The sequence below is a fragment of the Corvus moneduloides genome, chromosome 7 (assembly GCF_009650955.1).
Source record: "Corvus moneduloides isolate bCorMon1 chromosome 7, bCorMon1.pri, whole genome shotgun sequence".
Lineage (NCBI taxonomy): Eukaryota > Metazoa > Chordata > Aves > Passeriformes > Corvidae > Corvus > Corvus moneduloides.
The window spans coordinates 36,964,725-36,976,246 of NC_045482.1; positions in this window are offsets into that span (position 1 = coordinate 36,964,725).

Consider the following 11,522-nt stretch of genomic DNA (forward strand, 5'->3'; position numbering starts at 1 on the left):
TGGAGAGAATTAGCTGCAAAAGTTTCTGTTATTACCCAGAGAAGTTGCCTGTTTAATTCTCATTGTGTTGTTCAGAAGATTTACCTCTCTGGGCTGTTTTAATATTTAAAATATCAGAGTTTGAGTTTGAGCAGGAGAACAGGGAAGGGAGGAGGGTTTGGGGCTGATTTGGGTGTTTTCGATGTATCCAGGGGGTGTTCCAGGGATTTTGAGGGTCTGTCCATCCGTGCCAGGATCCCACCTTGCAGATGGTGAGCCTTGGCAGGTCCTTTCAGCCTAAATACATTCTTACTCTGAGTATTTGTGCTAAATTCCATGGAAAATCCTCATTCTGAATTAAATAAGAGTGAAACAATCCTCTGACACCATCCCTCCATCAAAACTCAAACCACTGCCACAAAGAACTTGCCACAAGAGGAGGCAAATTTAAATAAGACATAATAGGTAAAGAGAAATTACTGATACAGGAACTATTAATTTTCCTTAAAAGAAGGAAACAGCAAATTAGTCCCTGCAATAGAACAGCCACAGAACAAAACCTGCCCATGAGTTCTCTCCTTGTGTGACTTTCTCAAATTTTTTTGTCTCGGGTGCTTAATTTTGGCATTTTGCTTCTCTAAAGCTGAGGAGAACAGCTCGTTTTGGAGCCCTGATGAATCACTGGGTTAGATCTCCAATAACAACTGTGATCTGAGATAATACAACTCATGCACCAAGGAATCCTTGGATCTTCAGTGAAGGAACAGAGCCCCAAGGCACACACAATTTCACTAAAGTTTCTGTGTTCTCAGCCACTTCATAATTACACACGGAGAATTTTAATTTGCATTTTTGCAGAAGTTAAAAAAAAAAAAAAAAAAAGAAGCATCACACCACACTTTTTTCTCCCCCACAAACGTTGTAAACTTTGTCACATCATGAATTAAAATTGTTCCATTAACAAGGATTAATTGAACACCAGTTTGCTTGGCCAAGTGGGTTACGTTCTGAGCTTCAGTATCACAAGAAGAAATCAAGGAGCAGATTTGGGTGTGATCCTCCAAAGTAGAAAACTCTGCAACTTTGAACTGAGAGGACTGAAACTTGATTAGCATTGGATTTCACCTGTTAAAAATGCAGCAGTTCCAATTTCAGGAACATTTCCACCCTCCTCTAAAGTTTATTATCTCTCTTTCCCCTAACTCTATAATGTCATATACACTCTACATATCTTCTTTTAAAGTTTAAATCTTACTTTTCCACATAATTCTTGATCCAGAATTCTTTGATTTTGTGGCAATATAAGAAGGAAAAATAATAGAAAATATGCTGGGTTTAGACTAACTTTTCCTTTTTGTGTTCGTGTATCAATGAACAGTGACATTTCTCTGGTTTAAATTAGCTTTGGTGGCCTTGTCACAAAATCCAGATCTTTTCTATAGCACAAGATGGAGAAACAAGGATGAAACAAAATCCAAGATTAAACTGGGAAAAAAGGCAGTTTTCCACTCCCTAACCTGATCCCATCGTGCAGGTGATGGTTTTTTTTTGATGAGATGGGCACTTTTGTAAATTGCAGAATATTAAAAATACGATTACAGCTCAAGACATCGTAGTAGGCATCACAACAACATAAGTAAAACATTAATTATGCTGATAATAAGATTTTAACTACTATTAGAAGCCTGGTAATTCGCCAATGGTAAAAAGTACTCAGGAGGTACCTCAGTCTACATGGGGAAAGTGAACTGAAAAAAACCCCAAACCTTGTTCAATTTTAATTTATGCTCACTGGAGTTGTGGCACGAGGTGTATTTTCACTTTAACCTCCTTCAGCATATGCACCTCAGCAAAGTGTTCTCACTGGACATGAAATATTTCTCCTTCCCAAGTCTTTCATTGTGTTTATTAACACCCCAAACCAAAACCCAAAGATAACATTTGCCAAAACCCTTAATTTCATAAAAGCAGAGCCATGTTTCCACTCCAGACTACACCAGGTTAAAGGAGATCTTAATGCTCCCATTTTCTGATCTTAATTTCAGAAATAAAATCTTTTGCAGGAAAATACACCTTGAATTTCCTTCGCTACAACAGTTTTTAGTTCACAGGTATCTTCCAAGAGTGAAAGGCTTCAGTCTGGAACGACTCAGACAACCTTAAAAACCCTTCTGTATGAAGATGAGGTGAAGAGCAATGTGCAAAACCAAGGGAGAAGCGTTTTCCTTGTGGGCATTCTCAAAAGATCCTCCATTTATATTAAAAAAAAAAAAAAAAAAAAACAAGCCAACAAATCAAAGCACAACTTTTGAAGTAAAACAGCATTCTCGAGAAATAAACCAGATCATAAAAATTAAGAGAGCCCTTCTTTCTTTCTCTCCTTTTTCTGAGTAAAGCCAAATTCCCTACATTTATCCAAAGCCACCCCTTAGCACAAGACTTACCAAGGACACCAGGACCTTGCAGAGGAGCCACCTGCCTGTGGTAGTGGCAGGTCTGGAGAGCAGCAAGGACACCACAGACCCCGGGAAGTGACTTTGCAGAAAGGCTCCCTGAGCCCGGATGTTCAATTAGCAAAAGCACCTAAAGGAACAGCGTTAATGGCTTGCGCTAAATAAAGCCAAGAGTGGCTAAAGGCTCCTTTGCCTTGTGAGACTGCTCAATCTCTCTCTTAAGGAGAAAAACCTGGAAAAACTTTTTCCCACCTGTATGTCAGCTGCAATTTCTGTCTCCAAAATTCCCTGCATGGCTGAAATACCTTAATCATCTTCACCTGATAGCATTTTCCTCCATCCCCAGCAGCTGAGGGAAAGCACAACAACCTGGTTTTTACCCACCTCCCCTTCCTAAACTTCAGGGCAGGAGTTTTGTGCTCTTGCTTCCTGAAAAGTGTTGTGTGGGATGTTGCTCAGCATCTCCTGGAATTTGAGAGTGCAGCTCCCCAAGTCAGGGTTTTAATCCTCCACCCTCTCGGTCTGGCACACAAACCGCACGTGGTCGCATCTTATTGTTTCAAGGATAAAGATTGTTCCAAGCATCTGACACTACATTTAAATTATTCATCCCCAGGTATTATTTATTCATCAGCTTGAGTTATCTTGCTTTGCTGGTGTACCTGGTTTTTATTGCTCACAGGGGAAAAAAGCCAAAAACACAACAACATACCATTTTCTTTGTTTTAATTGAGATTTTGTGACTTTTTCAAGCAGCTGATTGGGTGGCACTGACAACACCCTGTGCTGGGTGTTGCTAAGCTTTGAGTAAGTGTCATTTCTGAGTATTGGAAGGTGCTGCCAAGTCCTGCACTCGATTTTCAGTGACCTGGCCAAGCTCTGAATTTCTGGGGGGCAATAGGGAACTCTGGGAGACTCTTCTGAGGGCCACAGATTACATTTGGTGTTGTATGTGAGAGTTTTGATCTCTGATGGGAGTGATACTTGGGAATGTGAGGGATGTCTCACCCAAACAGCCACCAGAGTACCAGTAATTAAAAACCTTCAGCGTGGAAGTGCAGCATGGAGCAGCCTCACCCCCCCCATCTGTAACTGTATAAAGCAAATACTGAATATCTTTTATCTCTTCAGACCATATTTTCTTCCTCTAGGCACCACCAGCCAGCAAAACCTGGGCTGACAGAGCCATGAAGTTGCGTTTGGGAGAGCACAAAGCTGGGAGAGACAAAACTTCACAAGTTTTGAGTCTCATGCTCTAGAATAGAAGTGTATTTTTGGGCCCACAGCTCTTTTGGTACGGTTTCTTTACTCTGTGATTGCACACGTCTTCTGGTATTTACAATGGTGACTCCCCAGCCATGAATGGAAATATTTCTGACCAGAACTGCCATAAGCTGAAAATGGCAATCACATGTTTGTTTGTGTTTGAAGTGGAAGCACAAAGGACAATCCCAAAATTTCTTCAAAGCACAAAAACATTGACATTTTCATGATGAACATAGAATCATTTAGGTTGGAAAAGTCCTCTAAGACCTTCAAATCCAACCCCCAGCCCTGCCAAGGCCACCACTAATCCATGTTTCCAAGTGCCACATGCACATGGCTTTTAAACCCCTCCTGGAATGGGGACTCCACCACTTCCCTGGTCATCTCTTTTGTGTCTGACAACCCTTTCAGTGAAGAATTTTTTCCTAATATCTGATCTAAACCTCCCTAAAACACTTCTAGGAGTGCAGAGTTAAAATTGAGACTTTCCTATTTATGGAGGTAACACATAAGGTCTGACGCCTTCCTGCAGTGAAACCCCCAATACTCCAAAACATATTTGAGAGGAAAGTTAAACTACAACAGAAATGATCCCACTTCCCAATTTTGCAGACACCACACTAACAAAGCTCCTGCTTGCCACGGTGGTTTTTGCACCATATGACTTCACAGCAACGTTTTCAACATCAAAAAAAAAAGGTCTGCAAGGCTTAACTCACCAGTTCAGACATTTCTCTCGCAGTTAAAAGTTGGCTTGTGATGAAGGCTTCAGTCTGGGAACAATCTTTACCCACTTGAAGGGGGAAAAATCCCAACATCTTATTCCTAGGCACTGTTGTTATGGTGGTATAAATTGCATTTTATCAGTTTCAGCTGTTTTTTTCCCTGGCCTGTACATAAAAATCTGTTTTTAAGCTGAAGTCCTTCAAGGTTTACCAACCAAATTTTGCTATCAGTTACACATGCAGCCCTATTAATGCTAATGAGCTGCTTGAATTCAAGCAAGGGTAGAATTTGATCTTTCCCCCATTATGTTGTAGGCTGTCTAGGTATTTGTCTGCTTTAACTTAAAATCTATTTAGCAATTTCTCCTCTATAATGAGGAAGTCTTGCAAAACCCTTTCACAAAATGCCAAGGGTACAACACCACCAGGTCAGAACTGCATCTCCTCTCTGCCAATGACCACTGCTGGGTGTTTCCTAGAGAGAACCCAAAGCCTTGAAATGAGCTATTACAGAATAGTTTGCCTAGAGAAAAATAGTCTTGACCTGCCTCTCTCCTGGCTTGTGCTCTGAACCATGAGTTTCCCACTCTTTATGGACTTTTTAAACCCAGGTTCCTATAATCAGGTCTGTGAATGACAGTCCAATTTTGCAGCTACAGAGGGGTCTGTGCAGTGTGTGCACAACAGCTTCCATTAATACCCAATTACTCGATGTATTTACAAGCCATTTACTTTGTTAAGATTGCAATTCATTCTGCAGTGGCTCCAAAGCAAAGCTTCCTCTTCGGATCAGCTCACATTACAACCCTGGCCACAGGTTTTTAATAATTTCTAATTTAAGAAAAATTAACACTTAATTACAATGAGTTTGAACTCGAGAAGGACTGCAGCAATTAGACCCTTTCTCTTTTCCCTTTCTGCCTGTCTCTGCCCTTCTCTCACCCACAGGCTGCCAAAAGAACATCAAAACTAAAAAACCCAGTGTTTTGATTTTAAGAGCTGTGGCCAGTTTTAACTTTGTACCCTGACACTTGTAATGATGCAGCATTTGTTTGTCTGACCACTTCTTTCCAGGCCTTTCCTTATGCAGTTCTGTGTACTCAAATGAGAGAGGAAAAAGGTAAATAAAAAGAATTACCTGTGTAAATTTATAATCGGTAGAATTGTATATGAATTTCTGTAATTGTATATAAATGTATTTATTATTTCTGGTATCTGCCAGCCTCAGTGCACAAGCTGGACAGCGTATAAAGAATGCAGAAGGAAAATGCATCATCCCTATCACAGATTCTGGTGGGACGTGAAGTTACCTAACCCCAACTATTCCCAGTAAGCTGTGATTTCTGTGTCCCTGATCTTCTGGATAGCAAGGACGAGCTCTTTCCCGGCAGCAGCTCAATCCAGGGATGTGTGCTCCAACCAGGGTGCCAGGATCCGTGTGTGTGTTACCTGGAGCCCTGGGGGAGCTGGTCTTGGCTGACATTCCCGTGCTGTGGCTCCTGATCTATTAGCACAGCAATCACTCTCCCCACCAGGGGGTGGTGGCAATGAACCACCATTCCTAAAGCACTCAGATATTTCACAGATAGCAAATGAACCAAATTAGGGACAACAACTTCAGAGCATCAGGTTTGAAGAGGGTTCGAGATGCCGGCACTCAGCTCTGGGGTGAGCCATGTGGGTGATGTATCAGAGAATCATGGAATGTCTTGAGCTGGAAGGGACCCACAGGGGTCATAGGCGTCCAACTCCTGGCCCTGCACAGGACAACCCCAAGAATCCCACGCTGTGCCTGAGATCCTTTTCCAAAAGCTTCTTGAGCTCGGCTGAAGAGCTCCTGCTCAGATCCAAGGGAAGACATGACAAGGTTGTGTGATTTCAGCCTGTGGCATAAAGCAGAAGCAGAAAATGCAAAATCTTCTTGAACTACTTAAGGAGTGGTTGACTTTCCAACCTTCATGTTTTCAATGCAAGACTGGGTTTAATAAACTGGAACAGTGGTACACAAGTGGTTCCAGGACAAGCAGGATTTGTGGAGCACAGTCTCCTCCTCTCTCCAGCATGGATTCCTCACTCTGTCACAGCTGAACTGAGGATGCAGCAGCTTTTTCCTCACTAATTCGAGTCTGTCCCATTCACCCAACTGCCCACTTTCATTATGTTTGGAGGGAATTATTGGCGTTATGATCCTTATTCTCAGTGGCTAAAATTGCCCAACAGTTGTGTGCAAACACAGACACATTCTACAGTTACATACTTCTGGTTTCCTTAGGAATGGCTTTGCAAATCCTGGATGCATGGAGATCTTTAAGTCTTCTGCAATAGTGTGAAGAGTGGTGAAAAATAGAGGAAAATTGTACCACAGGCATTAAGTGATGGATGAACACCCCACCATGCTGAAAACAATCAAAAGAAATTAAAGAGATGGGTTAGAAGAACACCGAAGCTGGATGGGCTGGTGGGAATTGAAACGCTCTGGAAATAGGGTGAAAAAAACCAGATAAATGTTTAAACAGCCTTTGAATCCACAGGTAGTGCAGGCCAGGGTAAAAGGGAAAAAAAAGTATTAAAGTCACTCAATTCAAAAAGTGATGTGAAGAACTTCATTTGTGTACGAGATTTCAGCTGGGAAAGACAAAGAGCACAAATACGAAACTGCTGCATAAAACTTGGCTGATTTGGGCACTTCACACAAATATGGAAACAGAATTGATAGCTTAAAATTTTAAAAGAATAAGTAGGGAGAATTTAAAGAAAACACCCCAAAGTGAGCAGGAATTCCACCTCAATGGAGAATCGCAGATTTAATTAATCCTCCAAAAAACAATTAGAAATTATCACCTGAATGAAGCTACTCTGTTTGAACAGTGATTTAGAAGGAACAGGCCAGCCCTGAAATGAGGGACCTGTTGTGTATCAAAAATACTGCAGAGGAAGAAATCTGAGAATACGAGGTTTAAGAAGCTCAAATTCTACCAGAAAAACAGCAAAATAGACCCGCCGTGGGTGCTATACCATGGATGTAAAAAACGGGCTGCCCTGGCTAATCCTACAAAAACTGGGAAAGCATTTTGGATAAAGAGGACAAACCAGCATTTTCCTTTTAAAAGAATTCTTCACCGGCCACTTCCAAATGGGAAAGTGGTGCAAAGGAAAGCTAAGTTGGGTCAGAGAGCTGACACTTCATCCAGCTGCCTGCTCCTGCCATCCAAGCAAGATTCTCTCTTCCTGGAGCAACAGAAAGCAAGTTTTAACACCTCGAGAGTTCAAAAGCTGTGTTAGAGATTGAGCTTTGAGAAGATATGACAATAAAATGAAATCTTCCATAAATGGTAGGTATGGGTGCCAATTCTTTAGAGCTCTCTGGTCAAACCTGCGTAATTTATGCATCTTGAGGATACTAAACCTGAGCTTCTACATGCCAAAAACAAAGAAGGAAACTTGGCTTCAGTCTATGAGCATAAACACTGCCATGTCTTCATTTCTTGGAAATTAACTTTATAAGCACTAACAAAAGGAGTTTGTCAAACAGGCCCCACAGTAACTTTATTTTTCAGTTTACAAATATGCGAGAGGTGAACTCAACCCAAATCTGAGAAAATCCTTGATGAGGGCAAGAGAACTCTCCTGAGCCTCTGGGAAAAGCGAAAGAAAGTTCAGTTAGATTCTGTACATATCTCTGTGTATATATACATGTCATAGATGTAAACACAGACTAAAAGAATTTATTCAATGCCTGGTAAGAGAAGCTTGAGCTTCACTGTATTTTGCTATAAAAGTTTAAAAAAACTTCCTGGTTGCCATTTCCCCAGACCAAACAGGGAAATGCCTCCTGTACATCATTCAGGTGGTGGACAGGGATTTCCTGGTGGTGCTCAGAGGCTGAGAACCTGGATTAGGATTTATGATCGAGTCCAGCCATTCCCCAGCACTGCCCCGTGTCCCCAAGTGCCACATCCACCTGGCTTTGAAATCCCTCCAGAAACGGGGACTCCACCACTGCCCTGAGCAGCTGTGCCAGGGCTGGACATGAGAAAATAGTGGTAAAAGAGTAAAAATCTGTCAGAGGTGAATGTGGACACCCTGGCCAGTATTGATCCCAAGCTCCTGTATCTCTGTGCTGCTGGGAATTGTCTGTCCGTGGAAACGCCCAACTTTAACAGCAGAAGTTATCACACCATCAGATGCTCCTCACATTTATATTCATTTTAGCAAATCCAGGATTGGCCACAGACTCCTTACATATTTTATGATTTACCAGAATCAGCTTTAGTCTAAGAGACCTAATTCTTCCATTACACGCATCACGCATCCTTCTGGCAGCATAATTTACATCTCAAACCGGAATAATTTTGCATACTTCCCATTTTAGCATTCTGACAACTTAAAAATAAAAAAAAAATCAAAACCACACTAATTCTATGGAATAAATTATAACCAACCTTGGAAAAAAGTCCAGGAAGTTATTAATGCTCTTTTTATGCATGTCTGTAGAGTTTTGGTGTCTCTCCCCTCTCAGCTTTATGTGGTGATACATTAACAAAAGTGTCACAGAGCATATGAAATTCGAACCAGCATCGTGAGGTTTACAGGAACATTTAACACATGGCATGGAGTTCAGTGTTTTCCCAAGGGAATCGTGCAACCTTTGTTTACTCTTGGACTTTCTTCCCCAGACCAGCTCCTAATCTTTCTGTACTCAAAGAACGTGGCTTTTACTGTTTGGTTCATTCCCTGGACTGACACACTCAGTGCTGGAATAACCTAAAAAGCTTTAGGAGTTAAAAAAAAAAAAGCACTGTTAAACAGTGAAAACCTGTGCTCCTGATTTTCTGTCCTTCTGACATCCCCAAAAGAGGGTCTTTATTTAAAATGAGCTCTGACCACATAAATACTGCTGGTTCTCTAAACCGTCAGTGAGGTCTTGTTTATTCCTCGTTAATACTGTCTGAGATGAGCACACTGGAAGCACTTAACCAACAACAGCAACAACCTTCTGGTATATTTATGCAGAAACAAACCTCTCAGCTTGTCAATATACACAAGACAGCAAATTTTCAACATTCTTGAAGGTGTTGGGGTTTGAATCATTTTAAAATAAATCCCACTTCTCCCAGGAAAAAAAAATTATCTTTATTATTAAACTTCTTGTGTGTTTTGTTATCATTTTAATAGTAATTATTTATATATAAACCAGGTAGAAATTAAGCAGATATAAAAAACAAAATCATCCTATACTTTTTCTCTAGTAAGATACAGCCAGTGAATATACAGAGGGTGGGCAAAATAAATCAAACTAGAACTGTATTTAATAGCAGAATTCAAATTCATGCTGGTGTGTTACCTGGTCATATCCAGCAGCAGAAAATTCCTGGAAAGATTCCCTGTTATTTAGGCACAGGAATGAGGAGAGACTCAGCTTTTAGTGGGGTCTAGACAGAGCTGAGTGCCCTTCAGTCCTGCCAGAGCCATCCTTTCCAACAAAATAGGGGCTGCTCAGCCTGGAGAAGGGAAGAGGAGGGTCTGGGGAGACCTCAGAGTCTCTTGCAGGGCGTAAAGGGGCTCCAGGAGAGCTGGAGAGGGATTTGAGACAAGGGATGGAGGGACAGGACACAGGGAATGGCTTCCCACTGCCAGAGAGCAGGAATGGATGGGAGATTGGGAAGGAATTCCTGGCTGGGAGGGTGGAGAGGCCCTGGCCCAGGGTGCCCAGAGCAGCTGTGGCTGTCCCTGGATCCCTGGCAGTGTCCAAGGCCAGGCTGGACGGGGCTTGGAGCAGCCTGGGACAGTGGCAGGTGTCCCTGGGCATGGCAGGGGTGGAATGGGATGGATTTTAAGGCCCCTTCCAACCCAAACTATTCCAGGGTTCTATGTTCTCTCTACCCTTGTGCTTGTGTAGAGAAAAGGTCTCCAAAAGAGCAGGAAAGGAACCTCCTGACAGGGTGATTCCCGTATCTCCCACATCCCTGCAATGCCATTTGCATCCAGCTCAAACCCAAGGATGCCCTGCATGAAATAAATTCTGCACCTGGGCTGCCCCTTGTGCTGGGCAGGAGAAGGCAGGAGAGAGCCCTTTCCCACAGGCTCCTCCACCCTCTGGAAGCACAGGCTCTCACAGAGCCTGCATGTGTGAAGGAAAGGGAAAAAAAGCCTTTCTCAATGCTAGGATTTCCTCCTGATGTAAATTTTCCCCACTGTGCCCGAGTGCAAGAGAAAGTATTTGCTGCACATCCTTTGGGTGTGAGGTCATTGAAATCCCCCAAAATCCCCCAGAGAGGCTTTGGGAAAAAACTCTGGGACTTTTGGAAGGTGCAACATAACCTCTCTATCAGTGCTGCGCTGCTTTGTGGGGTGCAGGGGACGAGGAATAAAGTTTTCCACCCCCTAATGCAGAGCCCATAGGAAGATCCCTCTAACTGTGCCCGCACAATGCATCCTGCCTTTTCTAATCCTTTTATTCCCGCTACAGCCAGCTCTGAAATTTCCTCAACGGCTGCAAACTTTTTAGGGTTTTATAATGGTAATCAGTGATTTTAGAGGAAATAAATCTCTCCCGGAGCCCATAGCTCTGGATAAAGCATCCCCAGGAATAAGTCAGGGAGAGCGTCGGCAGTGGAGAGTGCTACATTTCATGTGCTGCCACAGAAATGCTTTCTGGCTGAGGTCTAATATTAATCTATTTTGTCCCTGACATCCAGTAAAACTACAGTGTAGCAAATGCTTTTAAAACATACATATTCAATAGCAGAGGCAATAAAGTATTCGGGACTGTTGGTATGAAGAAGGTTCACACGCACACAAATATCTTTGAAACTCCAGTTAATCAAGGTGTCAAAGTAACTAAAGCAGTTTTACAGATTTTATTGAAAATAAATCACTTTATTATATACTGAAATATATATTATTGTTTCCCCGTAGAGTTTTACTGTCTGCTCGCCTGCATTTCTTTCTTTAAATAGAGTATCTCCTGCCCTCTTTAGTCCGGTTTTTATAACTACATTGAGCAGGGAATTCAGTGGTAAAGCCCATCTTTAGCCTGCCTTTTCCTCCTGCCCTATGCAAATAGCCCATTATTAGCCATTTTCTGGCAGAAGTAGCT